Source organism: Tympanuchus pallidicinctus, unplaced genomic scaffold, assembly GCF_026119805.1.
Source record: "Tympanuchus pallidicinctus isolate F22 unplaced genomic scaffold, pur_lepc_1.0 scaffold7, whole genome shotgun sequence".
NCBI lineage: Eukaryota > Metazoa > Chordata > Aves > Galliformes > Phasianidae > Tympanuchus > Tympanuchus pallidicinctus.
In genome coordinates, this window is record NW_026294791.1 from 2,766,426 (window position 1) to 2,792,796 (window position 26,371).

At 47.8% G+C, this 26,371-nt stretch overlaps 1 protein-coding gene across 15 annotated transcripts in view; it reads right to left on the reverse strand.

Moving 5' to 3' along the window:
- The window catches only part of NFIA (nuclear factor I A), a 231,301-nt gene that overhangs the window by 186,588 nt on the left and 18,342 nt on the right, over window positions 1-26,371 (reverse strand). The window lies entirely within an intron of this gene.

The window sequence follows — 26,371 nt, forward strand, 5'->3', positions numbered from 1 at the left end:
AGGAAGATCCTGCCCGCATCCGTTTGAAAACGAAGCCGTGCTTCAGACATCGTGCAGACCCTTGAGTTTCAAAGCAACTGAGATTTGAGTGCTGCCACAACGTCAAGCAATTCAGAATCACTGGAGTGCTGCAAGAACCGCACGTGTACTTGACTTTGTGAGCGAGCGCAGGCAGTGCAGACCCGGGCACCGCTGCTGTTGTGCTCCCAGCTCCTTCGTGCCTCGTTCTGCTCGTATTCAGCAGCACGGGCCGTACACTGCCCGCTGCACCCACCTGAGGAGTCTGTGCTGCAGGGTCTGGGCACAGGCTGCAGCTCTGCGGGTGCTGCCCTCCCTGCTTTGCTTTGGAAGAAAGGCTTCTGCCACTTAACATAAACACACTTGACTTTGAAGGCCCTGCTAGATACATTAAACTAGAGAAGGCTCCTCAATAATTTGGAGGGTAATGTAAACACTGAGCATGAGCACAGCTGAGTGCTTAGACCATGGGGCTCTGTGATCTCCATCTCAGGGATGGTCACTTCCTTCAGCCTGTAAAACAGCAAGTTCCTTCTCTTTCACAAACAACTGCAGGAATACTAATAAAGCACCATTGGACAAGTTACTGTAAGTTTCTTTGCACAAGATTCACCTGCAGAACACCAGGTGAGCATTTGCTGGGAGAAGCATGCACAGCCAGTCCCAGCCTGCAGCTGCAGCCTCCCGCTGCAGAGCCAAAGGCATGTCCTCCCCAAAACACCTCCAAGATTGACTTAAAAAATAGATTTTCTTTTGCATTCAGTCTTCTTGTTCGATTGCAACCTGCCTTTGCTGTGTACTGAAGATGCACAACTTTGAGAACTCTCTCTTACCCTTGCAAATAACATTCATGAGTGTAATCACATTTCTCTCTGCTCTGCAATTGTCTGGCTTATCCAGCCCGTACATCCTTAGCCATCCCCTCTCTGGTTCAATTTTAAACATTAACCTAAGAGTAAAAGGGTGCTTCCTGGGATGAATTCATTCAAAACCATCCACTAGATATTTATTTGTGCCACAAATAAAGAACAGGCAAAACAATCTACAGTTCTTAAAAAATATGAAATATTACCAATCTGTGTGGCTGTGAAACACTTTCTGTGTAACTCATCTTTTTGGAATTCAGCTGTGTTTCAGGGAGAGGGTATCCATGAGACCACACACTTTCCCCTTCCCAGCCTTGGTGGGCAGAGCTGCTGGAGCTGCCCAGCGCTGTGATGCCTCACATGCTGCTCCTCGAGGATACCAACATTTATTTCATTAACTTCCCCCCCAACTTACACAGTGGGCCCGCATTCAGAAGCACGCATGAATAATGCAGATTTCAAAACCGCATTATTACAAAGGATGTTGAGTTCACACACTGTCAACACCAATAAACCCCCCAAAGGGCTAAAATCCAGGACACCCCCCGCTCCTCCATGCCCCCTCTCTGTGCACAGTGAGGCTTGCAGAGCCCACACCCTGCCCACTGATAGGACCAAGGTGAGTTTTGTGCTCTGTGGGCCTGACCAGCCCCATAGCTAATGCCTGCTCCTCGCCCTTGCAGGGGTAGCAGCAGGGCCAGCAGGGCAGGGGCAGCCCCAGCCCCTTCCTGACCACTTGCAAGCTAAATTAAGATGTGGAAAAACAAGTGAGAGAGACAAACACTCAGAGGAATTGGGTAAGAGTAACAAGGTCACGTTGTTACACTGGCAGCCATTGCCAAACTTGCAAGCTATCTGAAAGTTATCTATATATAAAATAATTAAAATCAGCTGCCCCATCCTGCCACACTGTCACACCAGCACAGGTTTGCTCACACCTTGCACACCATGCAACAGGGAAATAGCAGAGCTGTGGTGGCGGCTGTGGGGTGCAGTCAGGCCATGGCACAGCATAGCACACACAGTCACCCTGTCACCTGTCCCCAGCACAACCCCAGCTGGGCTGCCACAGTGGGCTCCTGCAACAAGGAGCATAATGAGCACAGTGGCACTCATAAGGCGCCCCCAGCCCAGAGACAGCTCACACTGACCACTGGTGCTGCCTGGTGGAGCAGTGAATCCATCTGAATAACCCTGCAAACAGAGATGAGCTGCACACCAAGGGCTGCTCCCTGCCTGCTGCTGACCTCTAACACTCCAGGCAACATCATGGTGCCTCACAGCAACAACTCCTCCTGTGCCCCTCATTGAACTCCATGGAATTCCTTCACCGCATGCAGCACTGGACCTGACAACAAGATGCAGTAGTAGTGCTTAAGACTTACCTTCTGCTGGCATGTGTGAGGTGCACTAACTGCCAAAAGGACAGCCCTTGGCCCATGTTACAGTCAGAAAGATTAATTAATGCAGTGGAAGGGCAATACAGAAGTGTAACAGTGTAAAGGGACCAACGCAGATAGAATAGTATTACAAAGGAAAAGTGCTCACCTGCTTCTGAAGATCTAAGGAGTGCAGGAAAGGTGCCACAAGGAAGGGATCTCCAACCAGAGAACCTTCCAGGATGGCAGTCAGCCCTTAAATGAGGTTTAAGAGAGGTGCAGCCAACCTCCACCCCTTCCAATCACACAGCTGAATTGCCTTCACCTGTGCTCCCAGGGCTGACAGGGTGCTTTCCCCAGGTGCTCCATCAGTGCTTCAGGCTGTGACTTAGAAACCATGCAGCCCAACATTAGAATTACACCACCTGAAAACAGCTGACCCCTCTAGACTTATTACAGGTGGAAAGTATTGCAAAATCTCTGGGTAAGATGGGGGGAGATGTGTGCAGCTGCACTCAGCCCAACAGCCACGCACAACTACCCACCTCTCCCTGTCTGAAATCAATGAAGCACCCACAACACTGGAATTGTGTTTGGAGAGCGGTGAGATGCCAGTCGTGCTGTAGACTGGGAGGTGGAAGGATTGTTCGTGGTCCTCCAAACCCCTGAGTTCCCTACATGAACAGCATTACCAGTGCTGGCACTCTCCAGCAGCACCCTCAGCATGGTTAAGGAGGAGAGCACGAATGTTACGGATGGCCTCCAGCAGACACCTCCCTGGACAGGCACGAGCTTCTAGAAATGATCAGCGACCACTAGAAGCCTTTCTGTTCTCCAGCTCACACAGACAGGCGAAGGAAAAAAGACACAGCTCTGGTCAACCCCATTTCTCTGCTGTGAGCAGGTGTGAGTCAGACCAGGAGCTTCATCCGGGCAGATCAGAGGAGATAGGTCAGCAAGAGGTGAAGCTCAGAGGCAGCCCTGATCCCTGGTGTGAGCATGGGGTCACCTGGTGCTCCTGTTTCCCTCTCAGCTCACCTCACACGACCGGAGCACTCTCTACAGCAGGCCCAGTACCAGCCAGATGGGAGATGTACTAGTAGTGACACCAGACTGTGCCTTCCACATCCCACCCCAATGACCCATGCTGGTCAATAGGGATGGAGCTGTTCTCCAGGAGCACCAGGAAGCTTTGCTTGGCCAGCTTCTGAAGTACTCCCTGCTCCAGGCCTACTCGGTCCCAGTACAACCAGCTGGGACACGGGTGGTGGAAGAAAGTCTGTGGGCGACAGCCCAGCCCCTGTGCCCAAGAGCCGCGTGTGATGCAGACGCAGTGAGACAGGATGTCTTCCCGCAGAAAGACTGAGTAAATAGTGGATAATGACAGGATTTCTATTATTGATGCTTCAGCAAATCGTCTTGGATCCTCGGAGGATCAATTAATCATGGGGATTGTCAACACCCAACTCCATGTTCTAAGTTTTTGCCATCCAGCTCTCTCATCCTCCCCTCCACACAAATGATGCTGGGGGCATGGTGCCAAACGGAGCGGAAAAGAAAGACGGAGAAAGAAAGCTCTGAACAGAGAGGCCGTTGTCAGGGCCGGACCCTCGCGCCGGCGAGGAGATCAAATGCAGCTGCCCCATGGCTGCGTGCAGCTCAGCCTGGGGGCAGGCAGGACGGGGAGCAGCCAGCCAGCCTGCGCCGGGCACAGATAATTAAATCATCCGATTGCCGGGCAGCCCACATTAAGAAGCTCATCGGTTTGCATGCTGCCCCTTGCTGTGGCCACCCGTGAGCTAAGTCTTGCCTAGATGCTAGTAGAAAATTAAGACAAATTGTATGGCTGAAGATCAGACTCAAGCACTGCCAATGCCCTTGCCTGGAAGCTCCTCTGCAGAATGAGGGCACATGTGTGTGGGAACCAAGGCTCGGAAGAGAGCTTTTAATGAACAACGTGCCAGCACTTGTTGCCAGAACACACTCTTCATTTCAGCTCTTGGAGAAAACAAAACCCTTAAAACCAGAGTTTACTACATTTCACTGATCTTCAATATGGCTAGAACTTCAGGATGCTTCTCCTCAAGCTAAGTTTGTATCAGTGAAAATATGCTTCTTGTTAAAGAAACTATTTAAAATGTGGAATCTAAAATCAAGCAAAAATAGCAGACAGTATGTTCAGCTTCAAAATTGGCTTGCACTCAACCAAGTATACCATAAACAGAAGGCAGAACTGACTATTTTTATCTTAACAGCCCTTGGGTGATTAAAATTTGGGGCCAGAATAAACAATTTTTTTCCCCATTCCTTGCAAGAGAATATGTGACATGGGTTTGGAGTCCTTTCTAATTTTTTAACTCTCTTCCTCGCTATAAATTGTTTGCATTAGAAATGTTCCCATATACCCAACTGCATGAAGGCTGTGTTGCACCAGGCATGGTACTAATTACAGGAACACACAGACCACTGTGCCCTGCAGAGATTACCGTGCAAGATAAGCCAAAGACAACAACAAAGTGCTAAGAGAGAGCAGGTGAGAACAGAGGAAAAAATGCACTGATACATGGTATGTGTGGGCTTTCTTTGTGAGGAACGTGAAGTGTCATGGCCAATCTCTATAGCCTGAAGGCATGCGAGAGATGAGGGTCACAGGGATGTGCCTAGGACTGAAAGGACCAGATGGGGTCAGGGGAGGTGACATGGGGACACGAAGGCTGGGGCAGGGAGAAGGGAAAGGGGTCGAGCAAAGATGTGCAAGTGCTAAGGAAGAACATGCTGGGGAGCCAGTAATGCATCAATGGGGCAAGAAGTAAGTGGATGGATCCATAAAACAGGATGGCATGGCCAGTAGCAAAGTCCAGCAGTAATACTGGGTATCCACACGAGTGGGCTCAAGATGGCCTGAGCAGAAGAGACTGAGAAAACAGACCGCAGAATCCACAGCTTTCTAGCAGCCGGAACAAGCCAAAAAAAGCAGTTATGTGTTGAGGGATGGGCAGGGCAAGAGAGAGTTGGGGAGGTACAAATTGTTTGCACGTTTGCAGAACAAGGAGTTGAAGATGGAGGCCAGGTTTTGGCCATCAATTGGCAGTGGTTCCAGCAACAGGAGGAAGAAGAAGAAGCGATGGGAAGAGGAGGAAGCAAAAAAGTCAGTTTTGATTGTGTTAAATAATGTTAATGATTTAACTGCTCCTGGAGAGGTAGCCATGGTACCAGACTAAGCAGTGGGACCAAACGGAGGCAGTGAGGACAGGGGCACTGGGCTGGGCTTCACAGGATGAAACCATGGGAGCAGAAACAGCTGTTCTGAAAGAAGATGTAGGAGAGCCTGAGTGAGGACTGTGGGACACCTCCAGCATAGACAGGTTTGGACGTTTATTGAGCTAAGGAATATATCTGGGTTTCTTTGGAGCAGCACCTAGCAGATTTGTCGGGACACAAACCAGCACCAGTGCTCAGAACTTCCTGCAGGCCTTCAAAACATGACTCCTCATCTTTCCATTACAAACCACACATTTTAGTACTTCAGTTGCAGATGCTACGGTTCACACTTCGCAGAGTAGGAACTGCTGCATCCTGCTGTGAAGACCACCCCAGCAATATTTATTTAAAAATAACTGAAAAGAAAGGTTTTCTGAAAAGATCCCTTAAAAGCTGCACAGACGTCCAAAATGATGGCAGAGACGTGATATGCAGCAGGCCCAAAGAGTTCACAGCGAAAGCACCTGACACAGAAGACATTTGTGCTGCTGAATAGCATTATTCTCGGGAGCTAAAAAGCCAGCAGAGAAGTGGGAAGGACCACAAAGGAGGGCTGAGCCAAAGGCTGGGCAGCCAGTGCCTTAACGCTGCCTCCAAGGAGGATTCCAGCGGTTTCTGCCCGCAGTTAATGAATTTACTTGTAGTCGTCATCTGCTCTCACTGATCACTAAAGATCAGCTCACTTCATAGGAAATAATAATAAGCACGGGTTGGGGGAAATTGTCTGACAAAATCTTTTTTCGTCATCCTCTCCTTCCTTTCTTCTGACACGGATCACCTTTAGACAAAACCTTTTGAATCCATAGCATTCTTTCCTTTTAAGTGCAATCATTATTCATAACTTCCACATCCAGCTCAGGGCTATTCCCCCAGTTTAGTGTGTTCTCATTCGCACTGTGTCAGCAGAAAGGGCTTCTTACTACAAAAAAGCCATTGCATGTGCAATAAACAAATAGCCTTTGACATACTGGTTAATTATATCAGTTAGCGACAATCTCACATGCATGAATGCTGTGCTAATGAAAACACTCTGGCATGCAAAGCAGGATGGATCAGGACATTGAAGTGTCCAACCCTACAAAGTGCAGCAGCGTGGCCCCTAACGCACTCCAGGACTTTGGCTGCACCCAGAGGTGCGTGGCTGGATGGAACACCGTCAGGTCAGATGCTAAGTACAGGGAAGTTTTAGGTGCTGTGTAGCTAGATTTCACATAAAGGAAGCTATACATTAAGAATGTAATGCTGCACTGGTGACAATGACAACACAGATTTCCATTAGTGTGTAGCCAACGATGAAGACATCTGTTCAATACAGCGTCTGTATCTTCCATAAAGCAGCAGCTCGGTGCTGTACTGAAGAGCACAGACCCAAGCACACCTCTCAAACCCTCTAGTCCAGGTGCTCTCCTAAGCCACAGTTTCCATTCTCCCACACTTCACAGAGCAGGATCTCCATCCTGGGCACTTCTGCATCCCATTACCTCCCCAAGGGAATGGACCAAGCAGGCAAGCCCCCACTGACAGCACAGGGCCCCCGCTAAAGGAACTTCCCACAGCAGTCACTGCCACACCAAAACCTGCAGTCATGAGTGCCCGGCCCCATGCACATGTGCTGCGCAGATGGATGCGCGGCTGCGGCCAGCCCCATGCATGCACCCTGCACGCTGGCTGTGCAAGCAATTTGTATGCTTACCACAGCCTTTTGTCCGGAACTTCTGAATGGCTGCAGCCAAAAACACGGGAAAATGAGGGGCGGGGGGAAAGAAAATGTGCTGAAACTAAAACAGGAGATGCACACGGATGGCTATAGAACTGTGGTTGCCATCGCTGTATTTACTTGCATGGTGAGCAGCCCCTTGGCAGCCAGAAGAGTACAGGAACAAGCTGCAGCCCCATAGGCGTGCCTCAGGGTTTCCATCCCTTTGGTCAGACCAACACAGAGGGATCCCCTTTGCATCCTCAGCCACCTGGGCTCACAGTTCCCAGCTGCCCCTGCTGCAGTGCATGGCCATCTGAAGGGAACACCAGCTGGCCGCAGAGACCCGGCCTCCTTCTGTCCCATAACACTATGCAGAGCTAACCACAGCCTTAATGCCCTGACAGCTAAACTGCTTTTATCTCTTTTATTTTCCACAGAGTTCTCGCATGATAATCCCCCTGTCATATTTTTTACCAATAAAATATATGAATAGCTAATCTGGTGGCTAACTTTACAGCAATACGAGATCTCCCCTTATACAAAACCCCTATCAAAGGCAATCTTTTTATGGCTCTCAGAAAGACCGTCTCTATCCAACACTTACAGCCAGTATGGTTTTAACTCCCTTCTCCCCTCGCGGCTGAGGAAATGGACTAACCCAACATTTAGGGTAAACACACCATTAGCGGGCGTTTAGCAACAGAAAACTTTCCCTGCTTTGTTTGGCCTACAAACGTCCAAGTGGGAACACCAAGGAACGCTCTTCCCCACTTCCTTTTAGCCACAGATAAAACCCACGTGCCGTGAAGGAGAAAGTTTTAATTAAAATTGGCACTCGTGTGTGTGCAGTTGGTGGCAGACCCCTCGCTCAATACATGACATCACTTTGGACCGTGGCAGCGCGATGCGAGGCTGCGAGCAGGAGTGTGCTTGGTTTTGGCACCAGCGGAGCAATCATAAAAAAGCACTTTAGTGTTTACAAATGAGGCCTGAGCTGAGGAAGGAGGTGCGGGTGCTCCTGGCTGCCGTCCCGCTGCCACGGGCACTGCACCCTGCTGCTCTCGCTGCCGTGCCGGAGGGGTTTTAGGATGTGCCAGGACTGTCCATTGGCATCTGCAGGGTGTCTTTGCATTTCACCCCAGGTATAGTAGCTCTGCTCATCTGTCCCTGCATCTCCTGCACCATTCCCACCAGGGAACACCTTCTAAAATGCTCCCAGAAAGATCCCTGCACTCCCCAAATCCTGGTGCTCCCACACTCAGCATCCACAGTTCTCCTTCCTGGCTGCAAGGAGATTGGGGTAGGGAGCAAATGAGACCGCCGGTGATCTCACCCATTTCCTTGGTATCTTCATAAAGGCAAATTGCAACTGATTCTTCCCTCCTTCCACCTAACCCCTCCCTACCAAATGTGACCTGGGAGCCAGGCGCAGCCCCAAACAGCCCTGTGTTTAACTACAATTTGCTGATTAGCTGCCGGGTGGTGCGTATCACAGGGGGGATCAGATGTCTCCATTCTGATATTTTTTAATCCCTGAATGAGTAATGGGATGCTCTGAGCATTAACACACCCGGTATCCCCTGCAACCTGCAGTAAGGGCATGTTGGCATCCCAGTGCAGTGCCCGTCTGCTCAGTGAGATTTGGAAGTCCACAGCCACAAACCACAGCTGCTTCGGGATCAGCTGTGGGTGGACCTGATGCTGCTGAAGGATTCTCAAGGTTGGAGATGGCTGCAGGGCTGGGGCACCTGTGGGTGCTGAGGCCAGCAAACACCAAGGGAGCTGCGGGGCCAGGAGGAGGTGGCAAGGGGATGGGAGAGGTGAGCGGGGACACATTCCAGGTCTTGGAGAGAAACCCTGGCACAATCTCCTTAATAAAAAGTGCTGCAGAAAACACGCACTCGCTGATGGGCTGTGAGAGATTGGAGGCTGAGGATCTGCACTCAAAGCAATGCTGGTTCTCAAGGAGAAGTCATCTGCACAACGAGCAAAGAGGGAATTTCTGCTGGCAGTATATAAACAAGGGCACCAGGAGCTCTGCAGCCCCGGGCAGCCTCACCCCAGGCGCACATAGGTCTGCAGGACACCGCTGTTCCCAAACAGAAGGGGGTTTTTGTGGGTTTGCCAACATTGCAAAACCACGGCGTAAGCTGGGTGAGAAATTGAAACCATTTCAGCAGTCAGCAGAGCGCGATGCCGCGTGCACGGGGCTGAAGCAGGCTGTTGTGCCTTACCCTGCTCCAGGACACAGCTTTCTAACCCTTTTCACATGGGACAGATGCTTCTGCTTACGGTTTTGTGGGCAACATGAGTACTTAAAGCACTTGGGAGGACGGTGGCTCGTTACAGCACGAGCCTGGGCTCTCCAGAGGTAATCTGGGGCAGCAGTCAGGCCAGCAGGACTTTGACACTTTCCTTCCTTATGTACCGACCTCTGCGGATGGGGCCGATCACGCATCACTGCAACAGCCCTTTGGGGTTGGGAGTCGTCAGGTCATCTTGCAGGTGGCTAGAAATGCCACACTGCTATCTCAACAGGGGAACACTTAAGGAAAGTTCATCCTAATTAATTAAAATTGTGAATTTAAAGTGGATTAATTAAACTGCATTAAATCCCTGTGTAAACTGCTCACTCAGACTTAAAGTGTCTTTATTAAATTGCTAAAGCAAATTAAACTAAACCAAATTAAGGCCGTTTTATTTCTAAATGACAGTGTCTACACGAAGACATAATGCAGTTTAGCTAATCCACTTTAAAGTTATTTCACATTAATTTCAATTGTCCCTGTGTAGACGAGCCCTAGGAATCCAGTCGCACACGAGCCTGTGTACAAATATGGATAACAACACTGCCATTTTTAGATTGCCTTTTTAGGAAATTATTTGCAAATATCATCTTAGACTAGCAAGCAAAGAAGTGATTTTCAGCGGGACTGGAGTGGGGAAGGACAGCACTTTCCTTTTGGCCACACAAATGCTTCTGCCTTCATCCCTGCACGAGGAGATAGAGAGGAAAGGGAGGGATGTACCCAGCCAGAAAATCACTTTGCAAATGCAAAGCACTGAAAAGGTGGCTCTGAGACTATCAGAGCAAGAAGTTTCTGATCCCAAGAGGAAAACTTGGACTTTAAGGATGAAATAGAGGCAATGAGGGAAGCAGAGGGCGCTGGGTGCAATGGCTGTGGTGGCTGCAGGCTCCTGGCTGTGCAGAGAGGAGCCGTCAAAGTGCAAAAATAAATGTTGGTGGAGCTGGCAGAAGGGATCGGGGGCTCGGGATGGGGAAGGGGCCCCATGGAAAGCATCTGGGGCTGCTCCTGCTGTGCCAGAGCCGGGCTCTGCACAGCCCCTCTAAATGAGCAGGTCTGCAGTGAAGCACCGCAGTGCTTCGTAAGCAATTTCTCTTCTAATGGAAACAGCCTGCAACACCCAAACTTCGGGTAGCTGAGCAGGAGGAGAAGGGTTAAGGCAGCCCTGCGGTTTGCAATTTAGTAGCAGTCAAGCCCTCAGCAGTGCAGACCTTCGCAGGGAGGCTGGAGACGCTGAAATAACTGCTGGCTGGAGCTGCGGCACGTCCAGAGGCAGAGGCAATAAAAACAGAGTGGATTACATCCTTTAGAAACCCTCAGAAAAAAAAAAAAAAAAAAAAAGGAAAAAAAAAAAAAAAGGAAAACAAGAGAGTAAAAAAAAAATAAGGGAACGAAAGAAAGCGTAAACCACAGATTATGTCTGCTGGCTGTTTTTTGATAAGCTCTGTTACAAACACAATGCTAATGAGTGCAAGGGACATCCTCTGTGTGGGACGGCTGCTTGACCGCATTTTGTCTGCATGTGGCTGATTTCCTCTCCCACTGCCAAGCCCCGTGGCATCACTCACAGCCGGGGCTTTTCCTTCGCCTCCTCGCCTCACCGCCCGGCCGGCCGCGGCCGTCAATATTTCACCCAACCTGCATGAGTCAGCAGTAACTGAAGGAAAGGACTGCAGGGAGAATAAACATGCCAACATCCCTGCGAAGCATGTCAGGGTCGCAGCGCATCGCCCCGCGCCGGGGCCGGGTGCCTCTGCAGCTCTTTTCTCTTTGTATTAACACTGTACGGGGTTTTTCTCGGTTGATCCCCAAGTCCATCCGGCTCCCGGTGTTCATTTACTTCTTGCTAAGGCAGTAGCAGTGCCCTTTTATGCTGCCGGGCTCTTTATGAACCCAATGGTGATTGCCTTCCCAAGGCATCTACTGGGTCGCGTATAATTCCTCTAATTAAATGTAAAGGAGGGATGGCTTGGTGGAGCACCATTTCATCATTTCCCCTCTTACTTCATGCTGTGGACTTTAATGAGGACCTAAAACACCATCTTGACTTGGCTTTAGTTTCAGGCCAGATGAGCTTTGCTTGTTAAGATGGTCTTCACTTGTCAGGAAAAATAGCTTTATTAAGGTCATGGAACGCAGAGGGTTTGATTAAAGCTAATCAAGGAAAAGAAACCAGACCAAAGCATTGCGAATCAAACTCAGTTCAACATGTTTAACATAACTAAGCCTCGCCTATCTGTTAAAAGCAGACAGGAGTAAGATCATGTTACCAGAGGAATGCCTGAGCAGGGGGCGCGGGGACAGCCGTGCTCACATCGCAGCCGTCGCTTCCCCTCACCCCAGCGAGGGCTCGGGCTGTTTGTGTCCCTGCCCACTGGGGACCGATGTCCCTGGGGCGAGGGGCGCAGCGCGGCACAGTCACAGGAGCAGACGCTGCAGCCTGCTCATCTGAAGGGGTTTCTGAACCTAACTACAAATGGATCGCTGGGGTGTTACGTTCCTGACTGACTTTGTGTCGGGCAGTTGCCGTTCATACCAGGTTACAGACCCCCTCTAACTTTCTTGGTGCTGTTTTACCAAGTTTTATGCAAGTTTTGGAGAAAATATAGCATTTTCAAAACCAAATTCTGTCCAGCCCTATATTTCACAGTTATTTTTCCATATTCCACAGGTATGTTTTTCTATATTTTGCTCCACTGCTCTGTCTGAGAGACTGCAGTTCCTGCTTCCTCCATGCAAGCTAACCACCGTGTTTTAGTTTTACTTTATTCCTACTGCGTGATGTCAACTGCAGATTGTTTGGGAAAGCCAGACAAAAAAAAAAACCTATTATAACAACTGGATGCTGGCCTGTTAGCTTGGAACACCTGAGGGCCGCACAGCGGCCTGAAGCCCCATCCCTGGAGCCCCGCAGACCCTGGAAGCATGCAGGGAGGACCCAGGGATGGCCTCCAACCTGGGGCAGCTGTGGGACAGAGGAGGCACTGCTGGATCATCCCTGCTTTTTGGTTTTGTGCTTCAAAATGTAGCGTTTGAGGTGCAGGAGGATAAAGCAGCGGGTACAAGCTCTTACAAGCAAAAGCAATGAAACAAGGCTGGGATTATTTTTTTCAGAGAGAAGTCGGACATTGGGTGTTATGGAAGGGGCTTTTTAAGGATAATTTTCTGCAGAGAAGTTCAGGAACTCCAAACATACACAGGGATATCCTGCTTAGGACAAGGCTTAGCATTAAAAAAATAGTCTAAACAAAAACGCGGGACTACTCCCCTGCTCGGCTCTGCTGCTCGGTGAAAGATGGACAGGAAATTGCCAGCAGTGGCACGGAGGCTCCTGCCAAGAGGGAGCGCGGAAACAAAAGACCCTCTATTGTGTAAGAAAACCTGACATCTATACCCCTCGCTATATTCTGAACTCCTGTAAACCTTTCCCGTGATATATGATTTGTGAGAGCTTTCCACATTTCAAGTGCCCTGTTTCCCTCCCTGCACGCACTCACACACACAACGAGATTTGCATCAACGCCAGCCTTTAAAAGCTGTTATTTCTTCCTCCTTCACAGCCACCCCCCAAATTATTAGCCCTGCCATTAGGAAAGTAAATGAGATATTTGCCCTGGTGAGAAGCAGAAGCAGCCCCGCGTCGCACAAAGGGCTGAAGGAGCTCAATTTTCCTCATTACTCGGCTGGTTCTTCCAAGAAAGCATTCAGCGCAGAAGAGGGAGCTTTTTGGTAAAACAGTAATATTTGATATTTCTGCATTTCTTTTGCAAGCTGTACACTGTAATTGACTAACTGGTCACTCTCAATTAATTATATTTAACAAGTAGAAGATGCAGAGCAACGCTCCCTCCCCCAAATTATGTCCTTTGGTTATTTAAATAGGTGCAAGTAGAGGGAAGGGAGAAAGAACAAGTCAGTAAAGTATCAGCTGTGGAAGTTTGTTGGGAACTTTCCAAAAGCCTACATCTGCTTGGCAACAGCTCAGAAAGGGATATGGTTACTCTTTTAACAGTAACACAGCTTTCCCAGGCTACAATATATGAAAAACAGCTTACCCAGCCCCGGGAAGGGCCCAGCGAGGGCTGCAGCACCGCACCGAGCCCCTGGCCCGGCCGCAGGACCCCCTCCTCCTTTCCCAGGGCTGCAGAGGGGAGGGGGCTGCAGCGCTGCTGACATTTTGGGGTCCATTCTGGCACTGCTGCCACAAGTGCTGCTCCCCACTACCAAGTGCTGCACAAAGATTTTGGGGGAGGAACTCAGCACACCCCATCAGCGAGCGCCGTAACAGCTGCCTGCCTTCACCACAAGCAGATCTAAAGGTATTGGTTTTAATTACAGCATTAATTGATCTCTCTCTCTTTTTATTTATTTATTTTTTTTCCCCAGCTGCTAATTAGAGAGATAATATCTCGGTTGCTTTACGAGCATTAGAAGCTTTGCTTGCATGGAGATACTTCTGCAGTGGAAAGCAGAGGTGGATTTAACAGGGAGCAATCGTTTAGCAAAAAGAAGAAATGATTTACCACAGTTGGGTGCGTTTTTATATTTTAATTAATCGCGCTTTAGTCAAAAAAACTGAAAAACTTCACGCAGCTCGTTCTGCCACCGGAGTGCGGGGAGACATGGGCAAGATTTAGTGCCTCTGGCAGGTCAGGAGAACACACGAAGAACCCAGAAGTGAAAACAATAGCGCAGGAGAGCGGCAAGCGCGCTTGGCATCGTGCACAGTGCGCACGTGATGGTGGATCTGCAGGAGGGCCCTTTGCTGAGAGCCAGGCTGGACAGGGGCCTCTCCCAGACCTCCCCCAGGTCGGACTGCCTGGGGGCTGCAGTGTGGGGCTGCAGGTGGGAGCAGCCGGCCCTACAGCACCAAGAGCAGCCGCCGGCCAAACTGTGGGCATTGGGCTGCAGCCCTCATCCCCGCGGCAGGACGCTGTGCTGCCTGGGGTGACCCGTTTCCATAGTCATTACAGCCTGACTCACAAACCTGTTAAGACCCAATTAACAGAAACGTTATGCACCAGTGATGCATGTTTTGTCCAGAACTTTAATTCCACAGTTTTTCCAACTAAATTCTCTCTCTCTATTTTCCAGTCATTAAATCCCCTCCCCTGGGTGCGAGTGGTTGACTTCCCATTGTGTTGCGAAAGGGTTAGCGGGCCAACAAGTCCAAGGGAGAAGGGTGTCGGTACTTGTTGCCGCTCCGTGGTGGGAAGAACAAACTAAAACTAAAAATAAAACCCTCTTGGCCTCCCGCACACGGCGTGCAGTGAGGGCTGACGGGGGGAAGGCGCTGGCTGCAGCCCGCGCAGGGCTGCGTTTGGCAGATGGGTGCAGCTATTGAGCTGATGCAGTAGTGGGTTTTTGGCTGCCCAAGTGGGTAGCCTGTTGTTTACTGTTTATGGATTTGTCAGTTTTAATTATTGTGAAGTGCCCAGATGCTCTGGCGACCAGTGCCATGAGCATTTAGGGAGCACATACATAACGAAACGTGCTTGGAAGATGCCCACTGCCCCCCGTCCTTCTCCCCAGGCCTGCTGGAGCCCTCAGGGCCTGCACGCCCAGCCCAGTGCCGGCGCAGCCCAGCAGCTCTCCTTGCTCCTGTTTCCAGCCAAGTCTGCCCTTCTTTGTCTTTCTAAGCTCCTTCTGTTCCCCGGGGGCTGTCCCAGCTCCCCCCACGCTGGCAGCCCAGGGCAGCCCTCATCCAGCCGTCGCAGCAGGCTGGGAGCAGTCCGCCTCCCTGCACCTTCCTTTCTTTTACCGTTCATCTTTTTAAGGTTGTTGGGCTCTGTTTTATATAACAAGGTTACGTGCATGGCAAATAGCACAAATGTATACCAGACGTGGACATGCCGTAGTCCCCCCCCCGGTTACATGTGTACTTTTCATCTGCAGCAGTGCTGCACGCGGCCTCCTCCAGCCCGCTCCTCACCGACTCCATTGTAATCCATATTCCTCCCTCGTACACGAAATGCTTTGCTAGATAAATTCCACTGTATTTCAGAAAGTTTTCCACAGCTCCCTAAGTGTTTCCATATGACATTGTGCTCTACAGGTAACTTGAGTTAGAGCCATTCCTTAAGCAAAACTCCCTGTAAAATTTTCCACTATCTCAGCAGTACTCTATGTGCTGTCATTAAAGCAGAGCACATATATTTCTGAGCAGGATTTGCAGCAATGTCAGATTGCTCGCTGAGCCCCAGTTAGGTTTTTATATATATATATATATGTGTGTGTGTGTGTGTGTTTTTTTTTTTATTATTTCCTGACTTCCTCACTTAGGTCTTTTGCCCGCTCATTTACTGAAGCCCTTTTCAAGGGTGGAAGATGCAGCTCCCTACAAAGCACACGGCGCAGGCTCACAGCGCATCTCGGGCCGGGAGCCGCAGGATAATGCCAGCCTTGTTCGCGCTGCCTTTTCACTTTGTTCTCAACCGTCGCCGTCCCTTTTTCCACTGATTTCCACAGGAACAGCAGTGAACCCTAAATTACAAACACCTGCTCAATAGATCATCTCCAGGCCTGGCAGCGCCGAAATGGAGGCGAGGATCCTCGCTGCTGCGGGGAAGGCTCGGTGCAGAGCCCAAAGCCTGCCCAGCGCTCGGCCTGAACCAGAGCACGGCAGCAGAACTCCGCTGCGTGCAAAAAAAGAGTTTAATTTGCAAATATACTCATGCTGAAAGAGCCATTCATGCCATGCCGACCTGTCCTGCAGGAACCATCGAGCAGCAACTGTGATCTCCTTTGCAAAGGCAAAACATGTAACCTCGAAGCAGAGTGCTAATGATGGAGGAAAAAACCCGAGCTGTGTAAATACCAGGATTACAGCGCTGCGCGTACGGCAAACGCAAAACATCTGGCTGGGTGCTGGAGAGAGAGGATCCAAGATGGCAGGGAAGATTAATTATTTTGCAACTTATTCTGGTTTCAATGAACTTTCTCTGGTTATAATCAAGGTTTTAAATGGCATATTGGATGCACGCTGGGCAGTGGTAAGCTGAGGTGGGATGCTCTGTCTTTGGCAATGACAGAAGCAATCAGCCAGAAACCCGACTTGCAACCATCCTGTGGAGACGGTTACACTGAAATAGCAATCTTGCCACTGGTTTAATTAATAAGCTGTATGATTGGTTAATTTTATACCATTCTGAACTTTTGTCAGGAAAAAATGGTTAATTTTAGAATGAATGGATTTTATGCAGCAGAAATTGTGAACAAACAAGTTTTCTTAAAGGTACGGGGCCAGAGTTGTGGTTTTTTTTTTTTTTTTTTAAATGGATTTTTATTACACAAATAATGCCTATTTTTAATAACTCCTTTCAAAGACAAAGAATCTTCCCTGTCTTCAAATTGGTTTTTAAATAGCTATTAAGTGCCCTGTTCCCATCCCAGGGTTTTACACATGCAAATACACCCCTAAATGGTTTTAATTTTCCTCTCCCCCCTCATCTATCTCCCTACTTTCCAGATGGACCACCAGCTTCCCACGACTGCCAGCAACAGCTTGTGTATTGTTTGTTTAAAACAAAGATGATGCATTAAATATCATATACAACGTGAGGAGAGGGGTTAAGGATAACACTCTTGAATCAAAGCACATCACTAAGACAGCCTCAGCCGCAGCCCATCGCTCAAAGGGCTGTTCAGTGCAATGGGAGATGGGATTTCACCATCCTCTGCCTTTGGGGAAGTCACTCCGTACCTGCACTGAGGATGCCCTGCATCCAGAGGGAGTTAAACTTGTGCGAACGCTCTTCAAATTATACGGGCTAACCAACAATTATGTCAATTCATTCAAACATTCATTCACCCATCATGTGCCCAGATTAAACAGTAACACTTTGTTTTAAACATTCTTCTGAAATTAGCAGACCAGAATTTCCTTCACCTATATTTAAGCACTCAGTCCTGCATAGTAAGTAGCCTTGCTTGAACTCACACAGGTTTAAGCAAGAGTTCAGCATTTTAAAATAAGGTGAACTCTTGCAGGCTGTATACTTTATATGCAATTATTAGATTTCTGCTGGTAGCAATTGCTCTATGCAGATGGGGATATAGAGCTGCTATGATTTACCTGAAAAATAGGAATCTGTGGAGAGTTTATCTTATATGCTTACTTATAAACCCCCCAGGCAAGACTCTGTGGGCACACACCCTCATGCAGCATAAGAGCACACAGCTCCAGGATGCCCAAGTCTGGCATTAATGCTAAAATCTGTAGTGCTACCAACATCTCCAAGATGCCAGTTTGCTGCCATCAGCTTTGTGTGACAGGAGAGAATAGCAGGCAGATTGCGTATCTAATGAGCCACACATATTGAAAATCCACAGCAATCTCTGGAATACATGTGGATTTGTCTAAAACTCTAAAATATGGCCTGCATGGTGTCCTGACTGCCAAAACCACAATGAATTCACTGTTACTGTCACTAATCTCCATGTATGTTACATATGGTTGACATTTTTCTTTAACTCTCATATTTTTTGCATGTGTGCGTACATAATAGGCTAAGAGAGAGGCTGGGAGCAGGCAGGCAAACAAACAACCGGCTGCCATGCACAATGCTGCCATTAGGCACTGGAGTAGTCCAAGGTGTGTTATACCAATATACAAACCCTCTAAAAGCCCATTTTTAAGCGTTGGTCTGTGCTGGGAACCCAGATCTGCTCACCACACTTTACAGGAAACCACTCAACCCCAGGTAGGAAAAGGCTGCTCTGATCCTGCTGAGCTCAGCAGGAATCCCGAGGCATTGCAGTACGATACGGGGCACTTCTTAAACCCTGTGTGTTCCTTCAGGTCTTCATTTTCTAACATTTAGTTCATCCTTTACCTTACATTATTTGATATTCATACGATATACGTGGTGTTGGCTGTCTGAGCAGACATGGTTGTGCCGTGCAAGAGGTGCTCTCTTCCAGAAGCAGGAATAACCTTCTTTTTATTAGCGACACAATATTACATGGCGCGCTGGCAGAAAAGTCCTATGTGAACTAAGAAATAATATTTCATGCATTCCTTCTACTTTCTAGGCAAATTTATGCCAGATTTTATTCCACTACAGCATTACGAGCGGCACTGCTTATCTCTGTTTCAGTGCATTCCTACTAAACAGTAGGTCAGCTGAAAACTTTGTTTACCGCCTGAGGAGAAGCAAATAGTCATGCATGGCTGGCAAGGGCTTGTGATATGATATATGGCTCATCATATAATTTAAGTCTATTGTAAACAGTCTATTTATGATACGCGTCCCTTTTCGACTTGCAAGTTCTTTGGCTAGCGAGAACAGCATTACTGTTATGGGTATGTTCTGTGAGGCACTCACCACTGGTAAGCGTTAATAAGAACATGAAAATTGTTCCAAAAGCAGAAGACCTCTCTTACTTTTCACTTGAAATAAAACCACAACATCTCGAGTTAGGTGTTTCTTCGATGGATTTCCTTGCAGTCTCACTTGCTCCACTTGCCATTTTTCAAGGCTAGATGTTCCCAATAAGCTGGTTTCTTTGGGCATCCAATAGCAATTTGTTTTCTTTCTTTTTTGAGCTGCAGCCACTCTGCAGTGCTGTGGGGATGGTACCCAGGGCACAGTGAGCTGTTGGCAGCCCTACTTGAACACCGAAGACGGCATGGCCACAGACTCCAGGCACGCATGAGAAATTTCAAGAGCAAAGCAAAAGCATCCAGTCTCACTCCTCTGAGGACCCTCCCACCATGGTCCTCTGTGGGACCATCCCACCATGGACCCACTTTGCTGTGTTTCTCTCTTGCACCATGCCATGTCTGCCACCAGCCCATGTCTGTATTTTAGGATGAACAAATCCTGAGCGCTGCTACCCTGATGCTGCAGGACCAGAGCACAGCTTCTTGCCTAATGCTGGGTACAAGAGCTCTCTCCCTACTCTGCACGATAACCCTTTCATGATTTCCTCTCTTATATTTGCCATTCAGATTCTATAACAGACACTCAAGCAGCTACTTGCTGCTGACTGAGGGCAGGACGCAGGACTTCAGGAGCTGCTCACCAGTCGCATCCTGCACCTGATTTTGAGACTGCAAAGATATGTGCCAAAACCAAAAAAAAAAAAAAGAAAGAAAAAAAAGAAAAAGACATTATCATTGATTTTTTAACTTTCCAAAGCTCTGGAGAGCTCTGGGTTGTCTGAAGCCAACATTTCTAATAAAAAGTCTTGTGGTGGCTTTGGAGACTCTTGCCAGCAGAGAGCAAAGCTTCAGGCCACTTCTGGAACTCTGCAATATGAGACTGATAAAACAACACGGCTGGATCCTACCACCCTGCCTCAAAAATTATCTATCTTCCACAAGTTTTAATAGACTTTCTTGCTAAAGGGACATGACAGCAGCAAAAGGCATTAAAAATCTATTAAATTTTTGCAGGTGAATGTAGCAGCATGACCAGGACTGGCTGCATCCTTGTTTATCGCAGGCATTGCTGCTGTGAAGCAGGGAAGGTTAAGGAGAACAAGGACAGCATTATCCCAGTGCACACAGTGTGCCTGAGCGGATGGGCAGTGGAGGAGTGGGTGTCATCTACATTCATTTCTGAACGTACCAGCTATATAGTTTGCTACATTGAATTAAGTTTCTGCATCTCTGCTACGTGGTCTGAAACAGACAGATAACTGCATCCTGCATAGCACAGAGCGGCGGTCACAGCAGTGACAGCATGGTCTGTGCTGCAGCTGGGCTGCATAAATACACAGTGCAGGTCTGCGTTCTGCAAGTCTGAGGCCTCAGGAAGACAAACAGAACAAAAAGGAACGGTGGCACTCCCACTTTTATTCTCAACAAACTCTGCTATTACAGAACCAGTTAAATAATTTGCCCAAGGCCACAATGAGAAGCTGTGGCAGGGCTGGGAGGGAAAGCAACTTCTGCACATTTGCAGCCACGTGCTTTAACCAGCCCAGTGCCTTCTCCTATCAAGGATTACCATATTCAATACTTTCCCAAGTACTTTTGAATAATTGTAACCACCACTTACTTTCATCTGACTGGCTGCAAAAATCTACATCATCCCTCGGTTTAATTTCTTTCCCCAGGAAGAATTGCGTTTGGAAAGAGCAGGAGCAAGCCTGAGCCTGCTAATTACACTACAGTACCAGGATGGAAAAATCATATAAAGGTATTCTTGACATTATATACGTTCATGTCAGTCAGGGCTTCTAAAAAGCCAGAAAAAAATTACTGCAACTTGTTCAAAGTAGACTTTACAGAAACACAGCTGCTCTTTGAAACACAGCTGCTCTTTGACTGGTTGCAGGCATTCTGTGGCCATGTCATGACAGTGAAGGTGCAGTAAGAGCTGCCTTGTCCTTCACAGTTTTGGGGTTATCCACAGAAATAGGAGCTACAGGATGAGCATGAGGCAGGGATGAGTGTGAGAGACACGTACCTGTAGTAGCTGCTCAGCGCTCATACCATGGGTAATTGGTGATGAATTCTGTGACAGTTTACAGACAAAATGGAAGGACAGAGATAGGATGGAAGAAAGGATGGAGGAAGGATAAAAGGAAGAGTAGAAGAAGGGAGGGAGGGAGGGAGGGAGGAAGGAAGGAAGGAAGGAAGGAAGGAAGGACAGAAAGAAGAAAAGGAGGGAGGCCCACAATACATTTTTGTTTTTAGAGCTTTGATTGTAACAAATCTGCTCCAAACTTCTTCCCCTCTCATCATCCATGCTGGAAGCCCACAAAAGAACAGAAGAAGGGGTTGCATCCAGCCTTTACCTGTCAGTATGTGACCAGTGCTCCAAGATAACCCCCAGTATTCATTAAATATCAGCCAAAAATTATGGCAGGTATAAGCATAATTTAAATCATTTAATGCCCTGCAATTTATGCCAAATAACAAAGAAGGATATAACGTGATGCCAATTCTTCTGATTAATGTGATCACGCTTTACATTTCTTTGGAACTTCTCCTAATGAAGGGCAAGCAGAAATTTCTTTCCAGCTCCACTTTACTTACTAGTGCTTTCCCTCACAGTACACATCATTCATTTTGCTGAGCAACTGCATTCACTTCTATTATGCAGCTATTAATTACCTAGCCCTAATGGCAAGGTGACAGTGCATTGCATAGCCATCAAGAAGAGCAGATCAGAAAGTTCAGGAGGAACTGGGGTTTGAATAAAAACAAGGTTTGCATCTACATCACCTCTCAGAGGAGGTGTATGTGCATGGCAGAAAAACACCCAGGCCCAAATGGCTGGGGCAGGGCTAGGCTGGAGGGCTGCACCCTGGCTGCTGGGGATGGCTGAAGGCAGAATTTCTCTCCGTGTTGCCCAGGATTGCTTGACAGGCTTCATAGGAGTGGGAATAAGAAACAAAGGAGAAGGGAAACCCGAAGGTCCTCTGGGAAGGAGGAGCACTCTCCTCTTCTTGTCACATCTGGAGACAGATGTTCTCAATATCCCCAGCTCTGGAGGGTAGGAAGTGGTGAGCAAAATTTGAGGAGCTTGGGTACTCTTGGCAAACGGCACTGTTTTTTTTTCCCCTCAACTTTCTAGAGGCCTAAAATGAATCGTGGTTTTAGCGGGATCCAAATCTGTCCCTAGCATCTTTCTCTCCACTTGAGAGATCTGCTGCCTGCCGTGCCCTGAGGACAGAGCCCTTTGAAGGAGCAGAGGGCTGGTCTCGAGGCAACGCTTGTGATGAAACTGAAGAAGACTCACCAGAAACCCACACCTCAAATTCAGACCTCGCACATTTCCAGAGCAGCTGTCACAGGGACTGACAGGCTCGTGCCTCTATTCATCCCTACAAGCACTTTCCTCTTTAAAGGCATCTGGGGTCTGCTCTGCCATCGCCGTGTGGGGATTTATGTACGTTGCTCCCATTAGTGTTAATGGTAGTTAGACACATACAGCAATTTCTCTCACGCTTCAGGAAGAGAACAGAGCCTTATGGATGAAAAGTTTGCTATTAAGGATTCTTAATACAATGGAAACATTCTGTCTCTTTTAATTGTAATTTACTTCTAAGTGTAACCGCTCTGGGTTGGGAAAACCAGGATTCAGTCCAATTCAATTATGCAATTCTTGCCACCTGGTAAGCCTTGTTATTTTATAAAGAGTACTGTAGTAGAACTGGCAGATTCATTCATGTTCAGAGCGTAAGCGCCGTATACTGTGTAATCACTGGCTCATAAAAAAGAGTGCAACGCGAAAGTCAACCGCTCAATTATAATGCAATCTTTAAAAAAGAATATGCAAAATCGGTAGGCGAGATTCATCTTCGGTTCAGCTGCTTTATGATTATAAGTTCCCTGCGATCTTTGCTTTGCAAAGATTTCGGCGCAGGCTGAACCTCGAGCAAAACCCAAGCGCAGTGAGCACCCGGCTCCGCTCGGCGCGCTCCCATCGGTCATCGCCCACGTAGAGGCTTTGGTGGGTCAGCTCCATCCGAGGGCACTGACTGAAGGGGCTGCTACATCACAAGGGCACAGCGAGAGTTTTATTGGGCTGATGTACACTCACTCTGACTTAGCTAATGAAGCTGCAACGAGATCATACAGGAAAGGAAAATACAGCCCCGACTCCGGGAACGCTTTCATCAGCACCGGCAGACGGGCACCTGACAGCTGATCACAACGCCGTGCCGCTCGCATGCCCCATCCCGTCGGCTAACGCATCCACTGCGCTACGGCTTCCTTGGCCCTGCTAAAATCCCTGAGCACTGACAAACCCCGAGCACTGAGCAGCTCCCAGCGCTCCCTCGGCATCACCCAGAGCTGTCCCTGCTATGCGCAGAGGCACGGGGAGCTCTTTCATTAAGGTGAGCCGTGGCAAGAAGGAGCTAAGCGGTGCTTTTTTGCAGCTAACAGTTACGGGGTTTATCAAAGTAGCAGGACTTGCCAGGGGGAACAGTTTTAATCTACCCAGGCCAGTGAGTGTCTGCAGGAAAAACTCCCTTTGTCTTCAGCAGCTTTGGATTAAGCCCAAACAATCCGCTTTGCCCGTGGCACGCAGCTACCAGAAGTCAGACGCTCAGGCAGGGCGGCTCAGAGCGCAGGATCAGGACTTTGTAACAAGCACTGAGAGTTCCATACACAGCACCCCATAAAGTCGCCTTGTTTTCTTACTAAAAAAGTATATTGAAACTTTATTTTACGGTTATCTTTATCTGCATTTCTGTCTTCCAAGATAAGAGTCGAAATGTGCAGCGGCCTCCAGAAGTTTGAAAACCTAAGCTCTGCCAAGGGAGGGCTGAGGCTGTCCCTGCCTCTCACTGCCATGTCACTGCCATCCCCTTCCCATCCCCTTCCCATCATGTTCCCAGCCCTCTTCCTGGAGCTTGGGTGTCAGGCCTGGCCCCGTGAGCTGACAGTGGGCAGGGGGTTGCACCGACGGCAGGAGCTCTGTGGAATCCCCACCTGACAGCCCCAGTACCAGGAAGAGGATGTTCTGAACCCTTGCACAGAGAAGAGCAGGCAGCCCAATCATAAACATGCGAAGTATTAATTAATAGTATAACTTCAGTTTGTATCTGAGTTTGGGCATAATGAACCTGCCAATTTTGATTGCAAAGTGAAAACTCATCTCTTTATTTTGGACAAATAGGGTTAAGCTTCTTAAGCAATTCTTTGTTGTTTTGACTTCAACAATTTATGCAAATGAGATGTTAATTAGGGTAATTGTAACTTAAATTATGCTTGTGTAAACCTCTCCATTGGTAGGAAAGTGTGGGAATCCAGACAACTGGTATTTAAAGCAGCTGTACTAACTCACTTCTGAAAGCAAAGCATACCAAGATCACTTTCATGTCTTTACAATTTGTTTTTATGAGGTGATAACATTTTTACAAATACCATCATTTTTGCTTTTTTATATTGTAAGTGACAGTCTGACATTTTACAACTGGCTTATTGAAAACAAGAATTGAGCACTCTCGCTGTAACGGACATTAACTGCTCAATAGAGATTCACATGCTAATGAGGTGAGAGGGGCTCCAGAAAGTTTTGATAAATGCGACACACACTCTAACTAGCAGTGAATGTGAGTTGACAAAGAACATCTACACCAGGGTTCAATAAAATGTAACCCTTTAAATTAATCATACTGGCAGTATTTAATAGAATGCACAACAATCTCTTTTCTGATGGCTATAAAGCAGAAGAAATGCAAAGTCTCGACAAATGAAAGTTCCCACATTTCCCTCTTCACACTGCTACTTTCATTTGAACTTCTACAATTGTTAAAAAAAGGTAGTTACTGTAAATAACAAAGTAGGAGGTTTAATTGTTTCCTTCTTTTAAAGCAGGATCCTTTCTTCACATTTATTCGTCTGGACTCTATGGAGCAAATACCCCAGCCCCAAAGGTTTATCATAAATAGCATAACCCGTTGTGCTCAGAAGATGTAAGGATACCATGTTGGGAAAGTGGCTTACAGGAATACTTCTCGATGGGCCTTTTTTCAGCCCAACTTCTCTCTTTTCCCTTTCACTAACTATAGGAAGATCAGGATGATCGGAATCAGAAAGGGAGGTTCATGGGCAGACCCGGACTATTTGTTTGCACCAAACCCCCCAGACTGTGCTGAGATTTTGTCCAACGAGAGGCAGGACTGGAACTGGACCTGCAGCACAGGAGGGGAGGTACAAGATATTTCGCCCTGTAGGTGTGCCTGGAGGAGCTGCGCTTATTTTCCTGTACTGCAAGTCCTCCTCACTCCTGACCACGCTGACCACAGCACACCAACTTGTAAGATCCCAAGAAGCAGAAGCGTTCCAGGGATCATCGCAGCTCTCGCACCAGCACAACGCACTAATGTGTTATTTCTTCCTAAAGCGACAATCCCTAATACCCTTTTTGGGTTTAGCCCGTTTTAATCTTGGCAGGAAGTGTAAATCTGTGCACTCAGCAGCATTACAGGCTTGCTGGCTGTCAAAGTTTTGTCTCGGCCAATGCTTGAGTGGTATTCTTGTCATTTCACCGGGGTAGGAGTCGTCTCAGTCTGTCGTACAAAGTCTCCCAAAGCAGTACATTATGCCAAGGCACGGGCAAACTTAGCCTGCTAACTGCATTTCAAGTCATTTTTGGTAACTCATAGACCGAGAGGGGACTGCTCCTTTGGGTTCCTAAGTGAAACACAAGGAGCCCTTTGCCGGCAGCCTCACAAATGTGGCTGGATGAGCAGAGAAGGGAAATCTCCACAAATGAACGCAGGGAAAAGAATCCCTACTGGCTGCAGGCCTTCAAAGCTTCCCACAACACATTCCCAAACTGCTGAGCAGCTCCTGCTCAATCTCCAAGACCGTCCGTGCCTACGGGAGGCAGCGGGCACTGCTCTGCTTCTTTCTGAGCAGAAATTGTGAGTCTCAAAAAATGAGCGAGTGGAGAAGCGCGGGCTGCAGCTCAGAAATGGCCATTTAGCCAAATTGCATACCTGTGCTGTGTCAGCTATATGGTAGATTCATCTCATTCCATTGGTCTAATGGATGGCAATTGAATTTAATTAGCAAAACTACTTTGACTTAGTCTCATACTGTGCTGAATGTAATGAAATCTTTCTCCTCTCTCGCTGCCCCCTCTCTTTTTTTTTTTTTTTTTTTTTCAAATAAAGAATGTCCTTAACTGCATTCCACTGCGAGAATATTAAAAGCTATATATGTTACTCTTAAGGACAGGGTACAGCCATCCCCTTTCACAGGCTTTAGATTTAGTTATTGTATTACATAACATAAAATAATTAAAAAGATACTTCGATAGTTACACACAGTATAAATTCAATTACCGCGATGTCTCCATTAAAAGCACTTTTATAGTATGAATAAAATGCAAATCCTCTTTATGGATCAATACCAGAAACATAATTCTA